General features: G+C 39.2%; 1 protein-coding gene across 8 annotated transcripts in view; it reads right to left on the bottom strand.

Annotated features, from left to right (window-relative positions):
• Positions 1–25,133, bottom strand: part of THRB (thyroid hormone receptor beta) — a 169,520-nt gene that overhangs the window by 111,369 nt on the left and 33,018 nt on the right. For 5 of the 8 annotated variants that reach the window (XM_077176764.1, XM_077176767.1, XM_077176754.1 and 2 more), the window contains exon 2: positions 15,156–15,185. The exons of the other annotated variants lie outside the window; for them this stretch is intronic. The gene's annotated coding sequence lies outside the window, so the exon portion shown is untranslated. The remainder of the gene's footprint in view (positions 1–15,155; positions 15,186–25,133) is intronic. 8 annotated transcript variants of the gene reach the window in all.

Raw genomic sequence — 25,133 nt, forward strand, 5'->3', positions numbered from 1 at the left:
ATTTAGAGACATGGAGGGCTTCCACATTCATCAGTCTGGTATTCATTCAACTACACAGTATTTATAGAAATACATACATGCCAACAAAAATAATAAGAAAGACATTAAAATCATCTTCTCTCACAATTTGGGGTTATCAATTTACATTCACATTCAGTCACATATAAACAAAACATTTCCCAATATTACACTGACATGCATTTTGAATGCTCTCCATGAAATCCTGCTCCAGCAACAGGGCAAACCGAGAAAAACAATAGTGCAACAGTTTGACACAGTCTGACACAACTTAACACCCCCTGGAGACAAGCTCTTTCAGGTGAACTTGCTGTGTGGGCTTGATTTCCCATACAGCTGAACCAGGAAAGCAGCACAGCACCTGTGATGGCAGGACCACGGAGAAGATACATCAACCCTCAATGCAGCAAATCTAAAGGGCAGAACAAGAGAAGGCTCTGGGAACACCGTAGGACACTTTCTAGCCCTTAGAGGGGCCTACAAGAGATCTGGAGAGGGACTTTTTACAATGACATGCAGTGTAAGGACAAGTGATGGCTTTAAACTGAAAGAAGGTAGGTTTAGTTTAGGAAGAAATTCTTTACTGTGAGGGTGCTGAGACACTGGAACAGGTTGCCCAGAGAAGCTATGGATGCCCCATCCCTGGAACTGTTCAGGGACAGGTTGGATGAGGTTTTGAGCAACCCCGTCTAGTGAATGACCCAACCCAAACCATTCTATGATTCTATAATTCTGTAACTGAAGAGGAAAGGATCCATGAGTGTAGGATGACTGCTGAAAGACTGATGATATGCTGGAGGAGAACTGCCAAATACCCTGCACAGTCCTTTCCAAAAATGTTGCATTTGGCTCTTCAGCCTAAGGCATCTGAAAGTAAAGTGCAAATCCTCCTGCTCATCTCTGAAGCTCCTCACAAAACCAACACTGTGCCTGGTTAAGAACAGGTCACACTCATGAATTCATTTAGCAAATGCGAGCTGAGGTGCATGCTGCTTCTAGTAACATGGACAATCTAACTTCAGTTTCAGAGTCAACTGCTTTCTGCTAAAATTGGCATGTGCTATTAACTTTGTTCACGTGTCAACACTGTTTTGCTTTATTAACCAGCTTTCCTCAGCCCCTTCCTTGTTGTATTTATCAAGGAACTTATCATGCTCTGGGTTTCACTTTGCTAGCCTGTTCTGCTAAGATAAAGGCTCTCAGTGACACTTTTCTTGCTGTTCCTGTTTTAGTTTGAATCATTCCTGAATTCAAAATCCAGAACAACACATGAAATTTTGTTTTACACATCTTTCTACACTGACTGCAAAGTTTCCATGCTTCCATCACATTCCCATTACACCTATTCCATTCTAGATCCATATTTATCTTATCTCCTTAGGTCTGGAGATTTGCCTTGTTTTTATAGAAGTTTCAAGAACTTTTAAAAATGTTTTCTCTACTTTTACTTTTTAGTCCAGTCAACTGAATTACCTACCAACCTCATGACCTTGTTTCTTTAATTTCACAGCCTGTCCTTCTGTGAGATGGAGTGTTACTTATGACCTATGTTTGCTTATTATACTTGTATAACATTTAAATGGAAATAAGTAAATACACGCTTCATACAAACTTACTTTGTATAACCAACTCTTCTACAATGTCACTGTGCTACATGAAAACAAAATCTGAGACCCCATCAACATCTCATTTCAGCAACATTTTAAAGAAGAAATCATATTCACTACCTGTCACAGCTTGCATCAAAGACTGCGACGTCCTAAGTTTCTAAGGGATTGCATCTACTGAGCCATTTGCAGCTCTATTTCTACAAGCAAAATAAACATGTCCAAGAATGTTGAGGCCAACTGGCACAGAAAGGTGCCATGCTAATAAAGTCTATCACCCTTCAAAACAGGGAGGCTGCTTTTAACTGCCTACCGGGAAGAATCCCAAGATAACTCTCAAACCTTACCTGGGAATAGTTCAGGTGAGTTCCCGTAAGTGTACACCAAAACTAGGCCAGGGACAGTCAACAGTGGATACATTTAATTTCCAGGGCCAGGGACTGCTTTAGACTCAATTTCATTTACTAGTACAGACATGCCCATTGCATGAAGACCTCTTCAAGCCTGCATGACCCTGAGGTCTTCATGCCTCTTGGTACACCTTCATTAGCTTGTCATTCACCCACCTTCCTACTCAGAGACCAAGGCAATTCTACTAAAACCACACCACCCACAGATTTCAGGAGAGTTTTCTCTGTCGTGATATACTAATCTTCGTTTTGTTCCGAAAGGGATTCTGAGATCTTTGTCTCAAATTTCTTCTCAGGGACTGTTTTTTAGTTTTATCTTCCCATAGTGTTTGTTTAGTCTTGGAAAACAAAACACTGCTCTTTCCCCAGATAAACTCTGCTGACAGATGTGCCTTTCCACCTAAAGAAAATGTCTTCAGATTCATACACTTGTGTCTTTCTCATGCCACAAGGAAACCCAGATTTTCATGGGGTTTGGGTTTTTTTTTCCTTTTTTTCCCTGATGCTGCCCAACTACCTTATATTTGCTGTCCTCAGTTCTCTAATCACATCCTTTTTCCTTCTCAGCCTCAAAACTCTATTTATTTCCATCTTATCCTCCTTTTCTCCTGGTGCCACTCTTCTTTCAGTCATCTGTTTCTCACTTTTTCTCCTGAGTTCTCCATCATAACACATCAGTCTTTCACTTGATTTCTCCACAACCAGTGAGTGCCAGCTTCTATCCTGTGATTATAGCCACATGCAGTACGTGGTCAGCTCCCACTAAGACCTCTTCCTTCCAACTACTATTTTTATGTACAGCTGTGCACTCAGATCACCTCAACTGCCTTTTCTATTCCCTCATGGCTTTAGCTCCCTGCCTCCAGCTGCATCTAAACTACTTGGATATTCTCTCTCCTGACTTCTGTCAGGTGACATTTCTACATAAAAATAGATTCTATCAGGTAACACTGAAGAAAGTAAATCTCCTTCTGTTCCTGCATCAAGTCTTGGTGTCTCCTCTGCTATCCTTCATTCAGTGCTGCATCACTGCACATCCTTCCTCATCTCTGCCTTCAAGGAAAAATAAATAGCCCAGATGAAATTCATCCAGACTCTAAATTTTCATTAAATGCTGGCTTCCTCTGGCCACTGACTGAAAGGCAGTTATCTGCCTGAACAAAGCTTTCTTTGTGGAAAGTTCTAGTTGTGATCAAAGGCAGAAAAATTCTCGTATCTTCTTCAGCTACAAGTTTAATCCACTGAAAACTACATATTGGTCTTGCAAACACCAGGGAAATAAAAAGAAAAAAAAAAGAGGAAGAGTAGTCACAATGTAGGGCAGGGATTCTTGTACACGACGCTCTTCTAGAACTTCAAGAAAAATGGATGCCTCCCCAGGTGGAAGAAAATGAAAGAAGTAGTGGGAAGAATTTATTGCCATAGATCACAAATGCAGATTGAGTAATCTTAATTTTCTGAGACAAGGCTAGGTACTAACAAATGATTCCTCATGCTTGGGAAATAGGAAAAATAAGTTTATGTGAACCTCATACAGAACACAGTATTTTGGGCATATTATTCTGCAAAACTGGAAATGATTGCAGAAACACGTAGCTAAAAAGAAAATACAGTTCAAGGATTTAACAAGGATATCTTTCTGCCAAAGTACAGACTCCAACCCTTGATTATTCTCATCAAAGTTTGAAATAACATTAAGGGATTCACACATTCTAAAATGCACTTTATTGTTTTTTTCCCCTTTAAACAACACATTTTATAGGACAAATATTAAGGACAGAGTTCAAAGAACACGTGAATGTGTAGGAACAGAGTACCAAGCAAAGTGTTGTCTCAAGTCTTTTACTATATAATATAAATAGGACTTTGTTTTGAGAATTGGAAGCTTATCAATCTCACTTTAAGTGCAAGTCTTTCCTTTAGGCATGCAAGAAAGGACAAGCAATGAACAGCAGGTAAGTCTTATGCCTTAATGCCCTTAATGCTTTGGTTTATCTCCAGAACTTAAAATCCAACAATGCTACTAAATTAATAAGGCACACTGAGGCACAAACAGAAAGAGTATGCCAATTGCTTTCATGTACACAAGTAACAAGGCATCAAATTTAATTGTCAATAAGTGGATTTTCAAAGACACAAATGGACAGTAAATGCAGAGTTCAAAAGTTATTCAGGGTTGGCCTAAATGATCTAATTGCTACTGTAAATCTACAGTTCCTGGAAACTATGAAGTCTCCAGCACTGTTGTTGAAGATTTTGGAACATGTATCCACTATAAACACTATACTAATTACAATTAATTACGTTAATTTTCACCCATAATTTACACAGAGATTCTTCTAAAATGAAGCAGGCCAAGAACGCATCCAAAGAGGTATTTCCTCTGCTAGGGCACAAAAGCATGCAGTGGTACCTGGTCTCCTGATCCTGGATCTTGCAGAAAACCTATTAAACCTTTCTGGCAGATCAGAGTTATCTGTGGTCTCTGTTACAAAGTACAATGGAGAGTCTGATCACTAGACCCAGGGAAAATAAAAAACAAACAAACAAAAAACCACCTCAAACAAAACAAACAAGCAAACAAACCACCACTCCTGAAATATTTTAGCTGGCTTTAAATTAGGGTAATTTTTACATTAATGATGCAGGCAAAGGTGCAGACTCTGACCAGTGCTACCATAAATATTTGTCAGAAATATATATTAGAGTAAAACAAACAAGATGTATCAGAGTAAAAGTCTACAACATTAATTCCATACTTGACACAAAATGTATGGAGCTAAAACAAAGCACAAGCCTTTCACAGATCTTTCTAAAACTTCAGGAATCTTCCTCCAAATTCCCAGTGTTACTTTGACTTGCTTTGAAGAATAATTCTTTGCCAGAGGTGCTGTATAATTGTTTATGTCTCATCTAACCTGAAGTGGAAGCTGAAATTCAACAAATAAATATGCAAACATCTCCTAGTGATTTGTACTTGCTAAATATAATCCAAATGTTTATTGAGATCCTATTTAATAATTTCCCAATGGATGCATTTCTTGCAACAGATTAAATGACAATAGGATCAGAAAGCAAACCACACAGGGCCAGGAAACAAAGATAAATAAATCTGTTATGAAAAATATTGGAAATAGGATGCTTAGCAGGGAAATGCGACTGACTGGCTCAGCATTCAACTACTTGCCACACATTTACATCAAGGAGAAGCATTTTTCTCACCAGTGGAAGAATTTAATTACATGGAGTACAGGGAAAAGAAAAGAAAATCCATTGTGAAAGTCCTCTTTCACTGCTTTAGTCAAAGTGGTTATCTTGGAATATGTCAGCTGGACAAACCAAAAATACGAAAATAAGATTAAAGATAGTGTATCTTCACCTAGCAATCGGTAACTATGTGTTCCAGCCAGAGAAAACACTGGGAAAGCTACTGGAGGAGTTTTCCTTTGGCTCAGGGAACAGATGAGCAAGAGTTCTCCTAAGGCATTCCTTACAAAGCCAAAAGCTGTTAAATTCAGCGGCGGCTAAAGCAAGTTACAACACAGTCTGCTCCAGACTGTGTGGACAGAGCCAAGCTGCAGTATAATAACATTTAGGGAGAAAAGGGAGCAAGCAGAGAAAACATACCTTATGGTTTTATCCCAAGCCTGAATCAGATTCATGGAGCTCTCTCAAGCAAGTCAGAATATGGATTTAGGAAAGGTTTCTGCTTCAAGAGTGCTCACCTGCAGAAGCACAGGTTCTACACTGATATTTCCTAGTCTTTATTCAAACAATTTTTCAGTTCCCAAATAAGACAGACACTTTCTTTCAGAGACGATGCCACTTGCTGTTGTTGAGGAGGACTTTTTCAGTCCAATAAATCACATCTTTCCTGTCATGCATTCTTTCTCAATTAATAAAACTTTTTCTCTATGTCACTTTACCATCCCAAACATTTTGATCAAACCATTCTTACAGAACTGCTTTCTCTACGCCCAATTCCTGTGTGAAATCTCTCACTTCATCTGTCCTTCCACATTTCTCCATGTCCATGGTTAATTTTCCTTTATTTTCTCAGAATTTCAGTTAAACCACATAAAATGGTGCATAAAGACTAGAGGGAAATTTACAAAGCCACTGAAGTGAAAAACAGGCTGGAATTCTGAATTAAGAACTGTTTTTTGGTCAGCTGTGCAATTCTAGCTCATTACATAAGAATGAGTGTAAAATCATTCCGCAGCTTCAAATAACTCCTATTTGTGTAATTTCCACTCCATTTAAGAATTAGTTGGAGCAACTGTACTGGCAATTTAAGGAAGGCAGAAGAAGTTAATAGGATCTAAAAGGTTTTGATACAATGACTGCAGTATTATCAGAACCAGGACTGAGGAACCTGGTTAGGATTCTTTTCTGTGAGGGTGGTGGGGCACTGGAAGAGGTTGCCCAGAGAAGCTGTGGGTGTCCAAACCCTGGAAGTGTTCAGAGCCAGCTTGGATGGGGCCTTGAGCCACCCAGTCAAGTGGGAGGTGTCCATATCTTAGGCAGAGGGGTTGGAACTAGATAACCTCTAAGGTGCCTTCCAACCCAAGCCATTCTAGGATTTTATGAGTCTATAAGAACAAGAAATTACTTTTTTCTCTTCTGCTATTATTTCACGTTTCTTTAATTATTTTATTTCACAGACAAAAGGAATAATAAAATTCGAACATAATTATGAATGCTAGTACATTTTTACAGCAGTCTCGTGTTTAACTCTGTCTCTTTCCATATGTGAAAGCTGCAACTACAACCAAGTTTTGGAAACAAAGTACATCAAATCCTCCCACGCAGAGCTGGAACACACCAGGGTCAGCCTGCCATTTTCCTACTGAAGACAGAACTTGCAGAAAGAAGTGAGGCTCCCTGGCATTTTCACTTAGCTTTTGCTGCCAGCAAAGCAGGAGCTCCTCCTATAAATCCAAGTATTTTCCAATCAATTTGTTTTCAGAAATAGAATTTCAGGCCAGAAAAAGCACAACATCCTGTACCTCAAGAAAATCAAGGTGGTGAACACCTGCACTGTGGCTACTTAACTGGAAGTCTTGATGGGTTAGTACTGTCACTGTATTTTAAAGCTCTATACTGAAAATTTTACTATCCTGTACATCTTATCATTTTACAAAACCAATCTGTATCTGAAAACTTAAGGCTGTCTGAATCAGCCCCAGTCAGGGGGTGAGATTAATAGTGTCTATGGTTAGCATCTTAATGTAAAGGAAATCAGAAATGTCAAAACTTGTCATAACTGCTCAATAGTATTCTCTCTCTGTATTATGTATCTACTACAACTAAAGGACTGTGTCAAATTTTAACCTGACATCCTCAGAGTCAGCAAAAATTCAGTACTATTTTTCCTTGGTGACAGTCAGACATGGCAGGGGATACTTTCCCTAATTTCTGGGTGAACATTAGAGAAACCTGCTGCCTTTCTGTGAGATGCACATGCATTAAAGTTTCAGTTCAGAACACACAATTTCCCTCCTGAAATTGTATTATTTTACCTTTACTTCTGTTTGTTCTTTTTGGTGATTATTAAATCAAAGAAGGGATGATTGGTTTTTAAATTAATTTGTGAAAGGACAACGAAAGATGCTGATGGCTAGAAGGATGGGAATGAGTTTTTAACAGATCAAAAGATAGAGAGCACTAATGAGCAGATGTGTCCTGAAAGATTTTCTTAAATGCAAGCATGATGACTGTCTCAAGACTGATGCATTACAAATAAAGATCTGCCCATCATGGTACCAGGGAAGAGCTCTTACTGACTCTTGAGCAGAAAGGGAAAACAGCAGAAGGAGCCTCACTCAGTGGCTCACATTTTGAAGAAAAAAATCCATTTAGTCCTCCCCCTGTGCTCCTACATGAGGAGCACAAAATTCAAGTGCTTGTCTCCCATCCTCCTGTCTGGTGAGGATCATGGGAGCTGGAGCTTTCTCAGGAAGCCCACAGAGGGCTCATGTCCTCCAAAAGCCAAACTCTGCTACCGTGCTTGACAGAGCAGCTGTCAAGGTAAGAAATATTCACTGCACACATATTCTGCATATTCTACAAATATTCTTTTGTACTACAAAGTGAAGCCCCTGAATAAAGAGCCCAGTAGATGACATAAGATGGAGGAATTAGAAACTAACCAGTAAGCGCAATTCTACAGAGTCACTAGACTGTTCCCTTCAGTCATGGAGTTGGGCTGGCATGGTTGAGGCAGCTTTGTGACTGTAAACAAAGCATTTCAGGCTGCCTTTCTTTTTTTGTTTTTTTTTTTTCTTTTTTCAATGTAATTGTAACTGATCTAGTTCACCATACAACTCAAACCAATCAAACACAGATTCTTCTTGGGTTCCTTTCCATTTTTGGGGATAGGGGCTTTTTAACTTTGAGATAAAATGCTCTCTGTCAGGAACAAAATCAGCCATCAATCCTGGCAGGCTGGACCTAAAATCCATTTAAAAAATCTCTAGGATATACATGCATTTTACTTTGAACTTCCTGCTAGATTCCATTTGCACTCACTTGAGTAAAAAGTTAGAACTTCTCTGCCTGCCTGAGGGAACCAAAAATATTAGTGCCGATTAAATATTTATTTTGTAGCAACATTAAATCTATCATGCTATAAAAAATTGTTTTGAATGATACCTCTTGAGCAAGACTGCGACTTACAGCTTTCCCTTTTACTAAGCTAAACATTCCAAAAAAAAAAATACAGCTGGTCCAAGAAAACTCTGTTTTGCTTTGGCAAAGCATCAGACAGCACCTTCTGGTTTGCCAACACAGGCAGAATCTTATCTAACTGTGGGATGTGCTTGGATTTGCTACCTATTAGCAAAACTCTTAAGAAACACTGAAAGGTTCCAGCCCCTTTTACGTATTCTCAGTCAAATCTCATTAACTTCATGCTCTCAGTTTGCACACAAAATTATGGCAGTCTTTTCCCACCTCTTAGGGAAAAATTAATAGGAGAGTGTTAGATCTCCTGTTACAAGGACTTCATTACTTTTACAAGCCATGCTAAATAATTAAATGCACTTGTCAAATAACAGATTAGAGAAGATTTTGTGCCTTAGTGTATGTTGTTACTGTCCTTTTATCTCAGTTGACGAAATAAAATCATTCACAGGGTCTCCTGCACAGCAACTGAAACCTTAAACTTGGAGAAGAGAAGAGCTGCGGGACAATTTAACATAGGATGTGATTAAAGAAAGAGAACTGGATTAAAGCCACAGATGGGGAAACTGAAACAATAGAACCAAAGCTTGCTCTGATGGTGCTGAATGAGAATGACCTAGAAGCAAATCTAGCTAACACCATCTAGATCTCTAGCACCTTCTTGACAGGCTTTTGACCCTTAAAGTGAGCAAAAAGGCAGAGAATACATATTGCTTAGAGAGATTAGGACTAATATTATTCAGCCAACATTGACTTTTCCAGTCTTTTTTTTCTTATCCATGTTTTCACAGTAATATATTGGGGCGGGTGGGGAGGCTTTGACTAGTGCTATCAGCAGGGTGCAGCCATCTGAAATATTCTGTAGTTAACCCATCTGTTCTGTAGATGTGGGATCCCTCAGGTCTGAAACAGAGGGGCTATGTGCAAATGGGCAATGGTCAAACAATTAAATAAGCAATCTACCCCTCCACCACATCCATAAGGCAAGGCCATTTCTGTCAAAGATGAAGAGAATTTCTGACATAGTGCATGTTGTCCTACCTACCTCTCTTCTCCACAGTCAGGTCTCTGGAGCCCATTCCATCCAGTAAGATGATCTACACAGTCAAATGAAGCAGATGTAGTCAAATGAACAGCTGTCTCTCCTGCTGATGGGAATTAATCTGTTTGGCCACCCTGGCCATTTTTCAGATGCACTTTTCTAAAGGTTACTCAAAACCAAAAATTGTACAGCTGCAAATCCCTCTGGTAGCAGCCAGACATATGCTGTACCAGCCTGCTGCTACCAGAGCCTCCTCCAGTCTCCCAGGGCTGCAGCACACAGCAGGATCTGCTGCCCTGAACATCACTGTGATGTTCAAGTTGGACTCTGTCAGTGAGCACAAACACGCAATCTGCTATTTTTTAAATGCACTGGTGACCAAAAGCCACATTTCCATTAAGTGGGAGAGAACATTCCTGATGGTCCCGTTCTCTCACGGCAGCAGAATTTCCCTGAATTGACACTTTTGGAGAGTTCTGTAACAGTGAGCACAGCATGCTTGTATCTCATCAGAGCAGACATTTCGACCACAGGGTTAAGCACCAGGTACTTCTTTACACTGACTTGTGCTCCAACCTAGCATGTGGATTTAAAAAATTTAAAAACCAGTATATTTCTCTCTTGGAAGAGAGCAGCAAGTTACCCAGGCAAAATTGTGGATTCTTTATAGGGGTTATTAAGTAAACGAAGTGCAGGAAACAAGACTGAATAGCTTTCAAATGCAGTAAAACTGAGCTTTTAAAGCAAGTGCAGTTCTTAGATACAAACAATGAATTTGGGACTAGCAGTGCACTGGAGATGCGCCAAAGGAACTCCCCAGACCTCAACACAACTGCTCTTTTCTGTCATCTGGAATGCTTTTACAGCATTAATTCCCTGAACAGTAAGAAACGCCAAGGAAACCCTCAGTGATAACCAAAGTCAATTTTGCAGGCCTGTGTGCCACTGCCCAGTAGAGGCACTTCTTCTGTGGTAGAAAAGACTGTTTTGCTTTACATTAAATGACTTAGCCATGAGTTTTCACATGGAAGGAAATTGAAGCAATATGATGTCTCAAATACCTTACTAATGGAGAGGGCAATTTTCTTCCATGGCACTGCCTTCTCCACTCCTTTTCAGAACTGAAGTATCCATTAAGAGTGACTCACTGGTTGAAAAAACATGTGAAAAAGAGACATCCTGAAGTTTGTTTTTAAACACTCTCCATAGTCAGTATTATGGCTATCAGGAATTTGTAAAAACCATAGGCATGTAATATACTTTCAAGAGATGTGGTACAGAAGAAACCCTCATGCTAAAAAATCACAACTATTATTGCATGGTAACCAAGCAACCATGTTTGATTGCTGACTAACCAAAGTCTTCTCTCCTTTCACCACAGCCATGAATCCCTAACCTACTAGCAAGGGTTATTAACCTTTTTTTCTCTTTTTCCAGCATCTTGTCCTCTTTCCTGGATATCCATGAAAGCAGGTGGTGCCTCCACATGGAGGAACACAAACTTATTAACCTCAACCACCTTACTTTGGTTTATCAAACACAATGGTATCTCTCTTCTCTACTTTAGTTCTACTATTGTTTTAGTCCAATATTTTTTCCAATTCAGGTCTAGGCTGCCATGTGTAAACCATAAGTACACAGTCCAGGGAGGGAGAGCAATAGGGATGGTCAAGTACCAAGTGCAAACTACCTGCTGTCAGGATGGGTATCAGGTATTCTGGAAAAAAAAATCTTCTAATATTCCTGGGCTCACTCTTGAATTTACCCTAGCTAATTTTACAGAAAAGCTTTTTCACAGATCTTTCTACAGAGCCAGAATTACATGAAAACTTTCCTGAGTAAGTTTTTATCCCCCCATATGGCCAGGACAACTCTTAGCTGTTCTTCCTGTCATGCTGCTGTGTAATTACACTAAACATTCCTGTAACAAAAGCTATGCAACCTAAGTACAGTAGGGTGACATAATTCTGAGCTCAAGTTGATGGATTTTTCCATTTGTAAGATTTTGCACAGTAATTCCTGATTAATTCTGAATGTTGAAATTAATGAGCTTATCAAAGTAAGCTATTCTTGTAAGGGCTATTCTTGTTCACCACTGTGTTTTGTATTTCTTCTGGTATAAAATTACTTTTTGATATATTTTAATCTCTTTTTTATTAAAAGGATCTGCTGCCTCTTACCCAGTAAGACAAGAATACACTTCCCTGTAGCTGAAGAGAATTAAAAGATGAGTGTCCTCTACTCTCACTATTCCATGCATATCCCAGAGCAAGCATACAAATTATTGCTTTTTCAGTTTTGGGGAAAGCAGATTCTTTTACCCTAGGAATTCTACATTATCTGCTAAAAATGTCCCCTGCCCTTTCTACTCATAGGGATATTAAGAGTGGCTATGGAAGATCCTGTGTTAATGACAATGGAATTATGCTCACTGAGTAGCTGAAGAAAATTCTGAACTCTTTCAGGACTTTACTTGTATCACAGAAGGGATTCAATAAGCTTTATAGAAAAATTATTATATTTACTCAATGCAATAAAAAATGCAAACCACGAAATAAATCAGGTAAAATATTATAAGATTATGCAGAAAAGTGAATTTATGGGCTGATCAGACAGAGCAGGAACTGGCCCAGTATTGGTGCCCAGGGCTGAAGCACACAATGTACAAGCTCAGCAGCGCTGAGTACCCACCACAGCGTCTCTGCAAGGATCTGCTCAAAGACTTTTCAACCTTTCACCACTGAAACAAGAGTGACCTGCTCCACCTCAGATTTTGGAAATTCTGTGGCAGCCTGTACCACATAAGAGCCTTTGTTGGTCGAGATGTGGATTTAAAAGGCCTGGAGGAACTCTTATGGTAATCTGGTCTGACTTCCTGCCTGGCACAGCCTGTAATACCTTATGCAGCAATTTCTTTACAAAGCACAAGAACTTGTAACTCTACTAGAAGATATTTCAGAAGTAGATCTAATCTTGATTTAATTACTCCAAGTGATCTACCACATTCCTTTCTAAGCGTTTCCAGTGGTTAATTACACCCACAGTATCGTAATTCCAACGTGAACTCCTCTTCCTTATCTTGCCATGTTTTTGTCTGTTGGAGCCCTATCCCATCTCCCTATACTGATATTTTTAGATACTAACCACATCACACCTCAAAATTCTCTTATCTGAGATAAATAGTTTGCCTGCTTGGCAAAACAAAACAGGGATTCCTGAGCCAATTGTGCAGCATCTGCTCTGGTGTATTAGAGATAGCTTTTGACTAAAGAGACTAAAAGAGAAAACTCAATTCAAATGCAAGGGGAAGGCACCAAACATCTTTAACAAGCTTTTCCAGCTTCTGCAGCACCCATTTGTATGACCTGGAAATTTGGGATGAACAGCACTGTGACCTGCATAGCTTCATTTTCAGCTTAACTGAAAATTTCTAGCTCAAACTGGATCAGTAGTTACTAAACACTACAGTTAACTTAGAAAGAAAAAGATGGCTGATGGCAGGTGGTTTTCTACTGCCCATATGTCAAATCACATAAAAATGACCTGGTACTTCTGCAGGCACTGCCAAGGCAGAAATCCAGGAGTGAGCAATGTACACCTTAAAATACTTCCAGCTGTGACTTGGGTAAACAAAATAAGTAAATTTCCACTACTGCTGTCATGCTATATTACTTAGGCTTATTACTTAGGGATTTGTGTTACTGTGGCCTTCAGAGGCTCCACATAAGGCTCCCTTGTGTTAGGTGATCACCTACAGACACAGCAAGTTTAATTTGTTTCTGTAACATTTGCCCAGTGCTTGTATGGCTGAATCCTGGTAAAGAGACAGAAGGAGGACTTGTGTTCTTCCTGCATCACGGATGCTGATGAGATCAGTGTACAAAGGCTGCTCAGAACGAGAATTTCTTCTGGCATTTACTAAATCCCTGCACTACCCATGTGGTTCTCAACACATTATAAAGTTCCTTAGCTTCATTAGCCCTGTTCCAGAAGGGTGTTCAGTCCTTTTCAGTGATTGGGTGAAAACTAGCAGCATCTTGCTGTCTCAAAGATGTATTACATAAGCACACACCTTTGTAGCTGCTAATAGATGCACATACTCTCCATGTACCAATGCAAAGTAAGAATGGCAAAGATAGTCTGCTATTAACACCACCATTTGTTATGACACCTCATTACTTTTTCACAACATTACTGTTTTTTCCATTAATACTTCACATTTCTACTCACTTGTGGTTTCCAGCAGTTTATATTTTGCATAGCTTAAATGCCTTTTTTTGAGCCTCCCTCTTCCCTATTCCAAGAATGCCCCTCTGCAAACCAGGAACACAGTTTATGCAGACATATCAACTTTTATGGATGTTAACAGCTTTTAAAAAAATTTCTTATGAACACAATTCCATTTGGAAGTCATTTGACTTGAAATAGGTGTACGAAATCCAGCTAACAACTCTGCAAAATTTTACTTTAACCACTGATGCAAAAAACCAAACCAGGCAAATACAGGAGGAAAAAACACCAATAACCAACAACACCTCCCTTCCTTGGAATCCTGAGAATGACTATTATAAATGAAATATTAATTGTGACAGAAAAGTAATTATGTATTTTTTTAATGCTCTGAACAGGTTCATACTTCAGCTGCCTGTCAGAACAACTTGCTATTGTACACCTGGCTTTGTTATTCGACAGCGATGCTTCATTTCTAGGTGACACACCACATGAATGTCAGCATCCTCACTAGCAATGGAAGAAATGGAAAGATAAAACCACTTCTTAAACATCCATTGCAGTTGGTAGTGTATTGAAAGACCTTCTGCCTTTTGCCCATCTAGCAGATGACAGAGAGTCCATTTACAGAATGCAGCTGAACTATGTTAGATATAAGGGGAAATATTCACTCCTAGAAGAGTTCACCTCTCCTTTACTTATTGAACTATGTAATTCATAAACTCCCCCCACCACATCGCAAAAACCAAGAATCTGTGACCAAGCTACTTATTTTATCAGCACATTCTCTAATGTTTCATTTTCAAACTAGAAGAAAACAAAGATTTTCATTGACTGCATAGTGAAAACTATATCATCTGCTGACAAATAATTACCTGTAAATTCCTTACATGCAAAAAAAAAGTTTCCAAATCTACGAAAGCATCTTATTTTGATTAAAGACCAAATAGTGCTTCAATAACAACAACAACAAAAAAGTTAAATATTGTTAGACTCATTCTCTTTCTTTTTTGTGCTTTGACATACTGACACAAACTAGTGATCTACTAGTGAAATGTGAAACCTACTGGTCCAGGACCTAGCCTAAAATACTGAGTATATCCATTAAAGTTATCTCAAATTAACTTGAATATCTTACTAAAGTGGAATTTAAAAAAATCTTACCTTATTAGAGCTTCATTTTCTGTTCTTTCACTGAAAAGAGTAAAGAAATCTGTATTAAAGATCCATTTGGTAAAAAGAACCTTCTGAAGTAACTATTTTCGTTTCGCTTCAATTAACACCAAAACTAAAAGGTTCTTTTACATAACTGCAGTAAGTCTCTGTTATTTTGCAGGGTTAATCATTCTCAACACTCTGGAGTTGGCCTTTATTTATTTGCCATCTTAATTAGCTGTTCTGAACAAACATTTCAAATGCTTTGGAAATATCAATACAAACAACTGGTCTCATCAATTCACCACCTAAATTACAGGCTGATTAGACACATTCAGTAGATTTATTTTCACTTCAAGCTCTATCTCATGAACAGTATTTTTGTTTGTGTTGCCATTATTTTTATTGGACATTTGGTATTTTCTATTATAGGATGGGTTTCATTGCAGTATGCCCATTTAAAGAGTTCCTCAGCCTGGAAGGAAGGTTTTTTAAAAGTAGCTATTTTCTGCTCAAACCCCAAACAGGTAGGGTCAGTGGCAGTTTAGAAGAATGAAAGCATCAAGCCATTTCAATAAACGCCTACTTCAACTCAGCTGCTCTGTAGGAGACATTTGTCAACAATCTACCAACACACATCACAAAATCAAAAACCAAAAAAGCTTTAAGAGTATTCTGGGAAAGTTCAGGCATAACTCAGAACAATCAATGAATGGTGAGGCATGCAAAAATATTCATTAACCTTTTGTTTCTTCATGATTTTTTTTCAGTCCTTTACAACCAGGGAGAACTATCTGGAAGCATCTATCTGCATTATAACTGGGAACTGGATTCTGGTAACTCTGAAGTAAATGGGGATTTTTGGTCACCAATGCATGCAAGAATAAAACCACGCTTTTTCTTATTTCATTTTCTAAATCAGCATAATGTACAGCATGAAAAAGAAAACAAAAAAGCCAAGTCTAATAAAATCTGACAATTATTAGCAGTATTTGTTGAAAAGCAGAGAAAATCATGCTGAGTCACAGGCAAAGCATCTCAACCTCTAGCACTTTCTGTACACTTCATTAGCCATCAGTCAGTATGGTTAGAGATTTACAGATGAAGAGAAAACAAGGAGAGACCTTGTTCATCTTTGCCAAGGACAAATTCGAAGCTTGGCCTCAAAGCATGCAATCAATGCAATGGTTGAAGAGATGAATTCTCTTCACTGCTCTGCAGTGAAAATACTGTGATTTGGGCGACAGCAGGGTTCAAACAGAGCCTTCTAGGAATGAATCTGTCAATCAGAGGGAAACAAAGCTTAAGAGATTATTAGAAGTGCCTCTTCCCTTCATTTACAGTATGGTCACCTGATATTTTTGAGAGACCTATAAAATGAGACTATTTTACACATGGAACAGGTAAACTTAAAGAGAGGCATTCCTGGAGTGCAATAAATCACTGGATTAAAATCCGTTTTGAGAAAAGCCATGAGATCCCATTTTTATGAGTCAGCTCATGAGAGCTGACATTTACAAAGTCTGATTTCCCACAACAGAGTACCTGCACATGTTACCTTTACAGGAACAAGAATAACTATAAGGTCACTTAATTATTTAGTCAAACACAAAATCCTCATAGGTTTAGTTTTTCTACAGCTCCCCCAATAATCAGCTATTAAAAAAATGCATCAGTACCAGATTAGTTCACATTTACCTCTGGCTACAGGTGTGGGTCACCCACAAAAGGTAATTTAAGAAAGATCTTGCATGCAGAAATCAAGGGACAGAACCAGTAAGTATTTTATCACTGGATGCTATGCAGGGTTTCAATAGGATTGAGTGGGATTTATTACAGCATGAGCCAAATCCTTCTTACTTTTCTCATGCAAAACACCCATTGAAGCTAGCCAGAGTGCAACTGAGGACATATTGCATCCCTGATTCTCTATTACTCACCTGTCACAATACAACAGCGTTCCACAGCACCAAGTTTCTGGGAACAGAATGTTTCTTTCTGGGAAGGGATAGGAGTACCTTACAGGCTAGCCTGTTTTAAATATAAAGCAGGTACAGAAGCAAGTCTGAAGAAGACTAAAAGTCATCTTGGACTTGTGACAAGATCCACAGTTTTAAAGAAAAGTATTTCTATGCTAGAAACACTCACAGTGCAAGCTGCTTTGAAGCATATTTAACGCATCCTACATACTTTTAAAAGAAGAATGAAAGCTTACTTTGGCAGAGTTTATGACTCCCAGAAAAAAAAAATCTAAAAACCAAAAAACCACCCTAGCATGCTTAAAAAAACAATTTGCATAAGTTTTCCTTATCTGATCTAGCTGTTGATAACAGGACAAGCTATAATGAGGGCCATGAGCACCTCCTACCTCAGGTTCTCACGGGCCCTGCTGCCTGTCTAGCCCATTGAACAATGGTCTCAGTAGACATTTGTTCAAGAGGACCAATTACTATCTCCATCAGGTAGCAGGAAGCTTCTAGCCTCAGAAGATCTGGCTTTTATCCAAGTGGAGATAACCTCCCCTCCAGTGTGCCCAAACAACACTGGATAAGTGAGGTTCAAGCATTCAGTGGTCCCTGCAGAAGACTTACTGAGTTTCCTGCCTTATCTGCCTTGGACACCTTGGCAAAGAATTTAAAATTAAAATATATCTCCTGTTAACTGCTTGCACTGCCTTCAAGTTTAATGCCTACTGCTTAGATGGAGGGGGAGAGCGCTACAGGGGAAAAAAAAAAGTAAAAAAGTGAGGACATTTACATTGCAATATTCAGATGTGTCATCTTGCTAAGCATATGCCTCTTTGCAGTAAAAACTATACTTGTTGCCAGTCACCAAATGTGTTAATTTTGGACAGACTCTAGGAGGATTCTACCAGACTGCCTCAAAGGCACATCAGTACCATTAAGTTAAACTAAGTAGACAACTGTCCACACTCAGTGACAAGAGGCTCTGTAAATTCATCAGGGTATTTACAATTATCCTCTCAATCCCGGTACCAAAAAAAAAAAAAAAAAAAAAAAAGAAAATAATTGTAAACATTTTTTCAAGTTCCATCTTTTTCAGAACAACTTATGAACCTTCTCAGTTTTATAAATACTATAATTAACACTAAAAAAACCTACTGATAGAGATTGTTAAAACAACGTACTTTGCTACTGAAGCTGTCCATGATTTTTCTTAAGGAAGATTCACCACTGACTTGTTGAACCACAGGAAACCAATACTGCTAAAATGACCAGACAGCAGAATAGACGTAGATGAAAATTTCCTACTTAAACATACAGAAAATTCCTGACTGCATGAAGTTGTCCAAGTAAAAATGTTCCTTTTTGTTTCAGTCATTATTTCACCTTTTTTGTTGTATGCTGTTTAGCAGAAACTGAAAAACAGAAGATAACTTGTCATTAGCTAAAATATGGATTTGATCCCAAAAAGGAATACACACAATGAGCTAAAAAAACTTATTTTCATATGATTCAACACTTATCCAGTACACAGTAGGAGAAAAGACATCCAAGTGCTCTTCAGAAAATTTAGATATAAAGTGCATATTCTACCTAAGTCTTTGAACAGATATCGGATTAGGGATGAGAGCAGTACTTTTCTTCTTATACTTTTCTTCTTATCCATCAAATCCTATTCATCCTATTAAAACTTACTTTCAAGCTCCTCACACCCATCACAGACATCTTCATTTAGAAAAAAAATCAAAGTTACCAAAAGATAGCATCTATTCAGTCCTCCACACAGAATCGCCCCAGAATTTATTTCAGTTTACTTTTTTAGTCCCTGCAGGATGCTCTGGTGTTCAGAAGTCCACAAAGAGGCTGATTGAACAAACTAACTACAATTTCCTTTTTTCACAAAAGATCCCAGAAAGCCACCCAGGCCTGGAAAAGCCAGAGAGTTCTCATTCCATCAGAGCCAAGGAAGGAAAAAGAGAGGAGTGGGGGATGAGCACTCCTGACCAGGAGATAAATTTGTTCTTAAAGCTGCTCCAGTAAGTCTGGCTTTCAGTTCTTCTGTTTAGCAGCTCCCAGTCAGAATTAAAAGCATGACAGTGGATGTGGAATAAAAAAGAACAAAAACATAGGGGAAAGAAAAGGACAGCAGGGAAAAATCTCACTGACCTCCCTTGACAAAGCTCTTCCTCAAAATGCAAAGAACTCTGCTGGCACAGAAAGTTAATTTAATTCTTCCTGCCCCACCAGTCTTGACTCAAGGCCATTTGATTTCACAGTTCCAGTATCTGCAGTAGTTAACAAGTCATGCCATGCACTCTGCAGAGTGAAAAGCCATGACTGAAGCATGCCAAGGTCTAATCTGTGACAGGCATTCCCAGTTCTGGAACTCCACACAGCGTGCCTTGGATTGCTCGGCGCTGCGAGGCACCAAATGTGCTCAGCCTGAACTCTGGGACCTAGGGATGCATCCTGAGAATGTTTACCAGCAGTGCAATGCTAATCACCAGCAGGCAGGTATAGGCTCTCTGCAGGATAAAAGGGCAGGAGAAAGCCTGTGTTTAGGTTGGACAGCAAGAACAAGATCATAGCTGGGAGGCAGAAAACCCATAAAATCGCTCCACTTAAAGCATACATACAGATTAAAAATTAACCACTCTTGCCAAAAAACTGCACGTAACCCCACCCACAGCTTTACCTGCCTATGCAGGGACTGCCAAATACAAGTGGAATATGTGCTCTGCTACCCACCAGCATGACCAGCCAAGAGCCCCTCATCTCATCTGTCCTGCTGCCCAAAAGAGTGCCCAAGAAAGAGTTACCATTTATTAATGCTCTTGATGACTGGCTGTCATAGCAATCAAGGACCTCAGTGATTTTTTTGGAAGCTAGTCATCCTCCTCGATATAAGAAGACTTAAACATCAGCCGGGTAGCTTGACCCAACTGTTTAGAGATGGAATAATGTGGAAACACAAATAACCATTGCTACTGCTGTATGTTTGTTCAGACCTTACTAAAGAGCTCAAAGCTGCCTTACAGAAAATCCTACAAAAATGCTGTCCAGAAGCCATTATCCCCTCCAGTAAATGATGAGTCCACAGACAGTAATGTCTGCAGTCCTGTTTTGCCAACATTTCCATTACAATTCTCTGTTTTAATGAAGAAGCAACAAGAACTCTTTGGCCAGTAGACCTTCAAGGTCTCTTACAGTACATTGTATTTACATTAGAATGTTAATGTCACAATTCTTCTTGACTTTGAAAAGTACAATGATAAATTAATTTACCTTTAAAATAAAAACTGTACCAAAAATAATTGTTTAAAATCTTCAAACTTATTCTACTGCTCTTTATAGAAAAAGTACATTGCTTATGCCATTAAAAAGAAAAGCTATTGAATTTTTGTAAGGTAAGAATTAACCGAATTTAAGAGAACGAAGCAGATCCCAGAAAAGGGCAGCTATTTTCTCTGTACATAACATAATCATATGCCCTAAATCCAGTTATTTTCTTCCTCTGAAAGGTATTTAAAGATGTCATCTCCATAGGGCCAGGCCCAGTGCCACAGAAAGCACAACACACTATAGCTGATGAGAAACCCTGCATTCCCCTTAGGCCTGAAAACCTTGTGTAGGACAAAAGACTAAAGTGTAAAAAGCATCAGGATGTTGAAAAGAACCCTTCACACATATTTTTTAATTATTAAATTTAAAAACTTAAAAAAGCCCAACCAGCTAATAGTCAAATCTAAGGGGAACCTTCAAGAACTATATGCAATGCATGATGATGGTGATATGGGAAGTTTTGGGAACTCAGGGCTATTCATCCCATGTGTGTTTAACCACATACTGCAACTATTGGTGGAGGTCACCACTTCTGAGATTGATGGTACCAACAGCACCCTGGAATATTCTCCCCTCCTCTGCCAGCTTACTGAAGAGGAACCCAGGTAGCAGATAAGCTGAGACAGCCAAAACAAGGTTTCTTCAGCCGTTCAATCATCCTCAGAGTGCTTTGCACCAGATGCCAGATTTTAATCATTGTCCATATGTCTGAGTAAGCATAAAAAATGCACTGCAGAGACAAGACTTGGACCTTCATGCTTTTTCTCAGAAAGCCTATACTTTTCTGCTTGTAATCACCCCACTGACAAGTGAATGATTATGATTTTCTTAATTGTTCCAGGTTTATCTCCTGTGAGATGGCCAAACTAAATAAGCTAGTATCTTGAAGGACAAACGTACAGTAAGTACTGATGCATTATATCCCCAGCCAGTAAAGTTCATTATTGAGTCCTAGAATAAAATATGACAGACTTTGTTATGTTATCTTTCCCAAGGTGTCACTACCAACCCAACACATCTTAGAACTTAATAAAGCCTGGCAGCCTCCAACTCATCCAGAACATGTAATTTTTTTCCCTGCACTGCTTTTTCTAATAACTGGTGCTGTTCTGCTTTCTTGGGATGGTGGATGACAACCATCACACCTGCACACTGGAATGCAGCTGTCAGGGTATTTTTCCATCCAAAATTGAGGCAAGTTCCATGAAAGCAAATGTTTAATACACACATTTAATGGCAGAAAAATATGGGGAACTGATCTGTAGCACACTAACTGCTTTGAGTTTAGGATCTTTTTTTTTTTTCAACATTTCTTTCTTCTGCTTTTTCCTACCTGTATGGCCTGTGCCATGTATAGCATGTGTCCCAGTAAATTGTCCCAGTGCAGTACAGAACTGTGGCACAGTCTGCATGATTTGAGCAAGAAATGGCCTTAAGCTCTGCATCCTGCATATTGAGAGATATGAACAGTACCCAAAGAATAAATAACATGGAAACCTGACATTTGAAAGTCAGTGAAAGCAAGGTTAAAGAGAAGAGTTATTTCTTCTTATCTATGGAACTCCATAAAGGTTTGAAGGTGTATTGTACAACAACACTGTATAATGATCAGGCCCACAATCCTGCTGGGAAGTGTTTTTCAAATGGCAGTTTTGGTTGCCAATATAAGAAATACACAACGAAACAGAAACATGTATTTTTAAAAAAGGGCTTTGGAAAATGTCTCCCTGTGCCCAGTATACAGAGCAAAGATCAATCTTCACTTAAACTGAGTTATATTTCATTAGTGTCTGCAGCTGCCCAACTTCTCTTCATCTTCTGTCAAGAGGCAGTGGACACCATTGTTAGTGACAATGACATCGTTTGCCAGTGATAACCAACTATGAATAAATTCAAAATCTTGTTGAATCAAGGTGTTCTGGCTAAGCTAACAGGATAAAAGACTTAAGAAATGATATTTGCTTTATTTTTTGGAGCTAAAGTCAAGTATGCTGAAGCTTCAGGGGTTTTTTTTTGAAAGGTGAAATAGCGCTAAACTCCAACTAAGAGACAAACCGACAGAGTAAAATATTTGTTTAGGAGCTATGTAGTAATGTACCAAACCCAATCCACTGGAACTGCCTTTTGTGTTTATTTCTATCAAAGGAAAACAGAACAAAAAAAAATATCAAGGTATTCAAATTCAAAACTGGATTCATGCACACTGAAAACTTCTGAATGCACAACTAGCAGGCAAGGGGAAAGTGGTATTTCCCTCACTTTGGATGCTCTGTAAAAAAGGCTTCATTTACACTTCTGTATTTTTAGAAAGATGGTGGTATTTGCTTGTTTCTTCCAGTATATCACAAGATAATACTCAGCTGCTGGGTTTATGAGGTACTTGCAATTGTAACTCAACAGACAAATCCTTTGTTATAAAGAGAGAACAAATAATGGGGATTTACAAAGCTGTAATTATACTGAGAGGGCTTATGCACAAGGATGTATTAAAAGAAATACTATACACAAAATAACTTTTTTTAAAAGAAATCCTCTGAGCGTTACCACTGCTTATAATAAGGACTCTTTCACCATAAAAGGGATTTTAAATGCATTCCATGCTAAAGGATGCCCGCAGACTCTGCCAAGCTCCCCTACGTAGGCTGAAGTTGGTAGAATATACCTGTTTTTATGGCTAGCTAATGATGATGAGCAAGCAGAGCAAACCCTGAGCCCGAAACAAGCCACACTACAGGCAGATGATGCACTCCAGCAAGCAGGCGCAGCGCGTCGGCTGCTGCAAGCCTTGGCAGCGAGCGGGGGGCAGAGCCCAGAGGGGCAGCGGGCCGTGCCCGGCGGCCGCGCCGGTGGGTGCCCGACAGGCATGGGCAGAACCACGGAGCCAGGAGCCCACCCTGGCTGCAGAATTCCAGGCTCCTGCAGGGAGGGACACCAGCACGAGTGACAACACACCCACCAAGTAACACACCACCAAGGACAAAAACCATATTCTTGCCTTTGCACTGGTCCACCTGGCCATGACAGGCATTTGGACACACGGCAGCAGGATGGTCTAAACCATGGGGGACACAGCCAGTATTTTGGGTGTCTTGTTTCACCAGCAGCTTCCCAAGGACAGGTGTTCCCAGTGCACCAGAGACCTGTGGCTCATTGCACAGCATTCTCTAGGGGACCCACTCCAGCTACAGCCTTGAAGCTGGCTGCCAGCCAGCTTGTCCCAACAGTAAGAAAACACAAAAGCAAAGATGACTTCAAGCATCCGACTGTCTGAATTAAAGATGATGTTAGGTTTTACTTCACTATATTCCATGAGCAGAATGTAGCTGAGAAGTTATTTTACTATATGATGTACATTTTTTAATTTAGTAATGGTCACCACAGTTCCTACTCTTGTTGAGTCACAATGATTTCTACATCTCCTCACATGGAGCTGGGCATCACAAAATCAAAATATTTTGTATAAATTTATTCTGAGATAATTTTGACCTTACTAGCTTATTGGTAAACGAAAATGGGAGAATCTGACAATTATCCAAGAAAATACAGTAAATAAAATTGTAATTACTTTCCCAAACCTCTTCCCGAAGATCAGTGATTCATTTTCCTAGTTTAGATTTTTTAAATAACTGGTTATTGGTATCAGTAACATGCAGTTCTGATTTTTTATGGCTACACCTGAACACATTGGAACAGTTACTAGCGCAATGTATGACCAAAAAAAATCCACTTTCTTATTAATTGCTTTTATGGAGACAGGCATTAATTAGATGGTCAAGGGAATTCCAGATCCATGCAAAAGATGCCAGTTGCACTAGTAATATGCTTCCCAATTATAACCTTTTTTTAAAAATATACTAATTACAATGTTTTGACTTCTGTCATGGATCCCTGAACCACTCAGGGCTGCAGGAAGGCAGTGGGACAGGAATGCACAGGGAGAAATAAAGTGGTAGGAGGCACTTGGAACAAACCCAAGGCACAAGGGGGCTGAATGGTCCCAATTTGACTGGAGGGAGGAACGGGCAGCATCACCTCTACTATCCTTCCACAGCAGCATAGAGCTGGTGGTGACAGGAGGATCACCTGCTGCAGAGGAGAGGGACAGGAAAATAGGGGACAGAGGCAGAGGTTCACAGTCTTCCAGCCTGATCCTGCTGATGCATGATTCCATGTCCACAGGCAATAGTAAGACACTAAACATTATACTTTCTCTCTTTTCCATTTCATTCAGACAATGTTTTTATAATTGTTTACTTTCTTGTTCAAAAGGAAGGCGTTCAAGAAGTGTTTGAACAATGCTTTCAGGCACATGGTGTGATTCTTGGAGCTGTCCTGTACAGGGCAAGGAGTTGGACTCCATGATCCTTGTCCAATTCCATGGTCCCTTCCAGTCAGGATACTCTGTGATCCTATGACAAAGCAAGTAAATTTAACAGCTTAGCTACAATGGATTAGAAAGCCACATTTTCAATTTTACAAACCAGAAGAGCTTTTGCTACATATAATATCTCAACGTTGGTATTTGACCCTGAAATTAAAACAAAAAACAATCTGCGATTTTTGTATTTGGGATCAGTCATATGGACTACGCAATGGAAAAGCTCTATAATTTATCTGGATCATGATTTTATTTTGTTCTCTCATGGTTGCAATTGTTCATTGTTAATTAGATCCAGCCACA

The sequence above is a fragment of the Agelaius phoeniceus genome, chromosome 1 (assembly GCF_051311805.1).
Source record: "Agelaius phoeniceus isolate bAgePho1 chromosome 1, bAgePho1.hap1, whole genome shotgun sequence".
NCBI lineage: Eukaryota > Metazoa > Chordata > Aves > Passeriformes > Icteridae > Agelaius > Agelaius phoeniceus.